This window comes from Mauremys reevesii, unplaced genomic scaffold (assembly GCF_016161935.1).
Source record: "Mauremys reevesii isolate NIE-2019 unplaced genomic scaffold, ASM1616193v1 Contig132, whole genome shotgun sequence".
In the NCBI taxonomy this organism is placed as follows: domain Eukaryota; kingdom Metazoa; phylum Chordata; order Testudines; family Geoemydidae; genus Mauremys; species Mauremys reevesii.
In genome coordinates, this window is record NW_024100752.1 from 45,698 (window position 1) to 51,833 (window position 6,136).

At 51.5% G+C, this 6,136-nt stretch overlaps 1 long non-coding RNA gene across 1 annotated transcript; it reads left to right on the forward strand.

The window, feature by feature from the left end:
• The first annotated feature begins 4,013 nt into the window (after nucleotides 1-4,013).
• On the forward strand, nucleotides 4,014-5,764 carry LOC120392995. The gene is made up of 2 exons (XR_005591846.1): nucleotides 4,014-4,171; nucleotides 4,758-5,764. It is a non-coding gene; the product is annotated as an uncharacterized LOC120392995 (long non-coding RNA).
• The last annotated feature ends 372 nt before the right edge of the window (nucleotides 5,765-6,136 follow it).

A 6,136-nucleotide genomic window follows, 5' to 3' on the forward strand; every position in this document is an offset into this window, starting at 1 on the left:
CGCGGGGCTCGAGGGGGCAATCCCGCGGGTGTAGTTTGCCCACCCCTGGCCTGGAGGTAGGCCGGGGGGCTGTGGGGGCAGGCGCAGGCCGCAGGAAATAGCCCCACGGGCCGCGTGTTTGAGACCCCCTGGCCTAAATGCTCTGGGACGCAGCTACCGCAGAGGCAGGGAGGCTCAGGGACCAACTTCTAACACTTGGGAATTATTCTTTGCTTCTAAGGCACGTAAAGCACACCAGCTACCAGCGCGATGGCACCCGGTCAGGTGTCTAAGAAATAAAAGTAGTGACATAAAGTAGAAATGTCTGCCCAGAATTTCATGCAAATCCGTTTTCATTTTCTTCCTGTTTTTAGCAGCAGTAGCAAAGAACAAACATTTCCTGACCTATCGGCTATAAACTTCTCCATCAACAGATTATCTAGACCGTCTCTTCTAAGTGTCTCTAGAGCCCTGTGCAGGTTATGGAGCCCCATGTCCCATGCACATGGGTACCATCTGATTCAGAGTTGCCAATTTTGGTTGGATTTATTCCTGGAGATTTCATCACATGACATAATCTTTAATTAATGATTAATCTTTAATTCCTGGAGACTCCAGGCCAATGTTGGCGGGTTGGCAACCCTAAAAGGGCAAGCTCTGATTGAATCAGGGATGGGCAGAGAGTGGAGCTGGCCCCAGAGGCCTGGCAGGCTAGAGGAAGGAGAGAGAATCTCACCCCTCTCCCTGGAACGAGCCCACCCCCCACTGGAGGAGGGGAATGCATCTGGGTTTTCCTGGACAGAGACTTTTTTGAGTCTCATTCTCTGTCCTGGTGGATTTTTCAAATAACAGGCAATATCTTGGATTCTTGCAGAGCATATGCTGTACCTCAAAAAGATCCCTGATTGATCCACTTCCAGTGGATTCCTGCCCTGAATCCACAGCTGATTGATCTATTCCCTGCAGCCACAGCGGCTGGATCCCTGCCCCCAGCTCTGGGGAAGGAGTCCTGCAGGGAGGGGCTGCCTGACAGACATCACTGCATCCTGAGCTTGTGCCAGCTCCACTGCCACCATGACAGGGAGTGACACTGTCCCCCACCTCCAGCGATTACTCCCAGTGCAGGTATCCCCTCCAGCTCCCTTTCCTCCCACCCAGATACACCCTCCATCAGGGTTCTCTTTTTGGGAACCTGATATGGTAACTCTACTGAAGGAGCAACCTGGACCCAGCGAGGAGCCGTGACACAGAGATGGATGCCAGGCAATGCAGCAGAGACCGGGATTCACCCTCCCAGCTCATACCCCACCCAGGCACCAGCCAGTGCTGCCAGGGGCAGGAGGTGCCGGTCCTGGGACTGGAGCTGGGGGTCGGATGGATTCTGATTTGGGCTAGTGAATGCGGGTGTGTATGTCTGGGCTCCGGGGACTCAGGACACCATGCTCTGGCTGGAGGGAGGATGTGAGACTCCCCAGGGGCCCACAAATGGTCTCTTGTGCCATTTGTGGGTTTGTCCAGCCCACATAAAGCCACTGGCCTGATAGCCGAGTGCAGCTTTTATTTCCGGGGTTAATTCCTGCCTCCCCGAGGGCTGTGGAGGGACCCAGGGGGGTGGGAGGCAAGCAGGGTTCTCGCAGGCATGAGGCTTGGGATCTGTGGTGCACACAATAAACAGAGGGTGCCCCGTCCCCAGTGGAGCACAGCATGGGGGAGAACAGCTCGGGGGCTGCCATTCCCCTCCTGTGCAGGTGGGCAGGGACTAGGAAGAGCATAGAAGATTAGGATTGGAAGAGACCTCAGGAGGTCATCTAGTCCAACCCCCTGCTCAAAGCAGGACCAACTAAATCATCCCAGCCAGGACTTTGTCAAGCTGGGCCTTAAAAACCTCTAAGGAAGGAGATTCCACCACCTCCCTAGGTAACCCATTCCAGTGCTTCACCACCCTACTAGTGAAATAGTGTTTCCTAATATCCAACCTAAACCTCCCCCACTGCAACTTGAGACCATTACTCCTTGTTCTGTCATCTGGTACCACTGAGAACAGTCTAGATCCATCCTCTTTGGAACCCCCTTTCAGGTAGTTGAAAGCAGCTATCAAATCCCCCCTCATTCTTCTCTTCTGCAGACTAAACAATCCCAGTTCCCTCAGCCTCTCCTCATAAGTCATGTGCTCCAGCCCCCTGATCATTTTTGTTGCCCTCCGCTGGACTCTCTCCAATTTGTCCACATCCTTTCTGTAGTGGGGGGCCCAAAACTGAGGGGCTTTGGCTCCATCCTTCAGTGCACCAGCCAGCAAAGCCGAGCCAGCACAGAGAAGGAAATGATCAGCTATTGGAATGCAGCAGGAGGAGACTGTCATCACCACAACTCCCTGCCTGCTCCTTGCTACCGTCAGCGCAGCGCTGTACTCAGGGCAGACTGTCACACCTGAACCCAGCCCTTTATTCCTCATGAGTAGGTCTGCGCAGGCCAGAATCTTTCCTTAACAGAGCTCCAGGTCCCTCCAGGGGATCCCCACGCAACTTAGCTTTCCAAGAAATCACTTGCTGACCAGTGCAGCTTCCTCTCTTTGGGCCTCTGCCAGCCAAGATGCATGAGGTTCACACAAGAACTCCCAGACTAGTGATTCTGTATCTGAAAGGAGCTGCCCTGGGCAAAGGGATTACAAAAAATCCGTGAGAAATGGCAAAATACAGATGGAATGCCTTAGAGAAGCGTGTTGAGCTGCCAGACCTAGCGGCGATGTGGCCTGCATTTAACTGGCTACGGATGAATGTGAGCCACTACCTAATTCAATCCAAGAGCATGTGTTCCCATTCACATGCCTAATGTTTTACTGGTTGTCGTGCATTCTTTCTGTTGTTCTAGACTGCATTCCCAGTGTCAGGCAAATCCAAACCTCATTAAACAAGTAACACATGCTCTCTTTCAACCACGTGCCCACAGTCCAGCAAGTTTCCCAGGGCAAACCCGGGGGCAGATACTTGGAAATCAAGGGAAATTATCATATTTGTTTCATTGTATTTTTGCTCATTGTGTGTCTCTGATGATGTATTCATACGAGCCCAAGATCTATGTCTCGTTGTCTCCATGTCTAGATGGCAGCCGGTTTCAAGTGGAGTGCCCCAGAGGTCAGTCCTGGGGCCAGTTTTATTCAATATCTTCATTAACGATCTGGAGGATGGCGTGGACTGCACCCTCAGCAAGTTTGCAGATGACATTAAACTGGGAGGAGTGGTAGATACAGTGGAGGGTAGGGATCGGATACAGAGGACCTAGACAAATTAGAGGATTGGGCCAAAAGAAACCTGATGAGGTTCAACAAGGACAAGTGCAGAGTCCTGCACTTAGAACGGAAGAATCCCATTCACTGCTACAGACTAGGGATCGAATGGCTAGGCATCAGTTCTGCAGAAAAGGACCCAGGGGTTACAGTGGACAAGAAGCTGGATATGAGTCAACAGTGTGCCCTTGTTGCCAAGAAGACTAATGGCATTTTAGGCTGTATAAGTAGAGGCATTGCCAGCAGACTGAGGGACATGATCATCCCCCTCTATTTGGCATTGGTGAGGCTTCATCTGGAGTACTGTGTCCAGTTTTGGGCCCCTGTGGGAGGGCAGGGGTAAAAACCCCTTTAAAGCCCTGCCAGAAAACTGGCTGCAGTCTAAATTAAATTAATGGAGATATCCTATCTCCTAGAGCTAGAAGGGACCTTGAAAGGTCATTGAGTCCAGCCCCCTGCCTTCACTAGCAGGACCAAGTACTGATTTTGCACCAGATCTCTAAGTGGCCCTGTCAAGGATTGAACTCACAACCCTGGGTTTAGCAAGGCAATGCTCAAACCACTGAACTATCCCTCCCCCAGGGAGCCAGGCCAGAGACTCAAGTATTCAGCAGTGAGCCCACCTGCAAGCCCTAATCAGGGCTGGCTCAGAGGAACCTGCTGAGCTGAGTGCTGACAGCTGGGCTGAGGCACAGGAGGGCTATAAAACCGTGAACACAGCTCAGTGAGGAGGCTAGCCTGGGAGGAGACAGGGGGGTGGTATTGCTGTCTCCTTACTAAAGCGGGATGCCTCCAAGGCAGGAGACCCTAGGGAGGGTCTGTGGGGCACTAGATGTTGGGAGATTGGGGAACTGCATGAATGCTGTAAATAGAGACACTTGGGTGATCCAGCAAGAGAAGGTGTGGAAGGTACTTTATTATACCAGCCTAAACACAGGGTGCAGGCACAAAAGTGGGAGAGGCTGCACCGACCCCATGGGCAGCCCCACACTACAAGAAGGATGTGGAAAAATTGGAGAGAGTCCAGATGAGGGCAACAAAAATGATTAGGGGGCTGGAGCACATGACTTACGAGGAGAGGCTGAGGGAACTGGGATTGTTTAGTCTGCAGAAGAGAAGAATGAGGGGGGATTTGATAACTGCTTTCAACTACCTGAAAGGGGGTTCCAAAGGGGATGGAGCTCGGCTGTTCTCAGTGGTGGCAGATGACAGAACAAGGAGTAATGGTCTCAAGTTGCAGTGGGGGAGGCTTAGGTTGGATATTAGGAAACACTATTTCACTAGGAGGGTGGTGAAGCAGTGGAATGGGTTCCCTAGGGAGGTGGTGGAATCTCCTTTCTTAGAGGTTTTTAAGGTCAGGCTTGACAAAGCCCTGGCTGGGATGATTTAGTTGGGGATTGGTCCTGCTTTGAGCAGGGGGTTGGACTAGATACCTCCTGAGGTCCCTTCCAACACCAATATTCTATGATCAGCAGCTGCCATGTTGTCTTTTCAGGGTGCCATGCACAGAGCCAGAGACTCCAGGAGTTTGCTCAGGGGAAGGCTTTCCCCATTGAGAACTGGCATGAGACAGATATTGGAATAGTGCCAGAAGCCCAGCTGCCCCTTCGTTGGCTCCCAGATCCCCTCACGTCTGCCGCCCCCAGCTGCTGCCCCGGAGCCTCCGTTTGTGGGTGGTGGGGGTTCACACTATATAATGACCCAGTTCTCCCCTCTGCAGCCACCAGCCAGCACTGCCATGGGAAAACGCTCACATTTGTGACCGGTTCATTGCATGGGCTAACACAGCACTCGCTCCAGACACCCAGCATGGCACAAGTTTCAAGGCAGAAATTATAAGAAAATGAGGGTTGAATAGCTCAGGAGAGAGAAACTTTAACAATACAAATTAAAAAAGGAGAAAAAAATCACATAAAAGGAAACAATGGTGAAGAAGAGACTCCATGGGGGTCATGAGGATTCTGGCCTGAAAGGTCCCACCCGGAGCCTTGAGGCAATGGCTGAGGGCAGCCCTGAGCCAGCAGTGCCCCAGCCCTAGTTCTTGGGGCAGGCACAGGCTTTTTATGGTGTCTCTGTACAGTGCCTGGCACGCTGGAGCCCTGCTCTATGACTGGCAGCCCAAGCTCCTACCGCAAGTCAAGTGATGATGCTGATACTAGCAGCCCCCTGAGGAGGGAGAGGCAGGCAGCTTGTGTGATCTAACTGCATTAGAGGGCCATAAGGGGGCAGGCTGCCTGCCTGTACCTCAGGCCTAGGTAATAACAGGGAAGCCCCCCAGCTGCTGCAAAGAGCCATCACTCCATTGACCAGCGCAGAGCTCTGACACCAGCCGAGGATGGGCCCTGAGGCGTTTCAGCACTGCACCATCTGAAAGGTCTCGAATTGGGCCTGTGGACAAAAGCCCCTTGTGAAACAACACAAAACAGAGACATGTCAGGGTAGCGTAGCAGCTTCTGTGCCATGCTCCCAACAATACTTCACAATAAAACCCATGTTTGCAAATGACTAATCCTCCCTGTGTTCAGTGGTGCGTGGTGTGAGTCATACAGCCATAAGGCCCATTTCAGACTTCACATTTCCCCCAGGTCCCTCCTTAGACGTCAGAGTTAGGATCTTCAGAAGTACGAAGCATCGGTCTAACTCTGCTCCCATAGAAAATCCCCCACAAGATGATAGGCACCTGCACCTTAGAAATGGAATAAAACAGTGGCTCTCAAACTATTTTTTCATGGACCACTTGAAAATTGCTGAGGGTCTCAGTAGACCACTTAATGATCTTTCCAAATGTTGTTTTTACCGTTAGCAAACTATTGTAAAGCACTTTGGATAAAAGTGCTCTAGAAAAAAAACTTAATAATTAATGTTTTTTTGTTC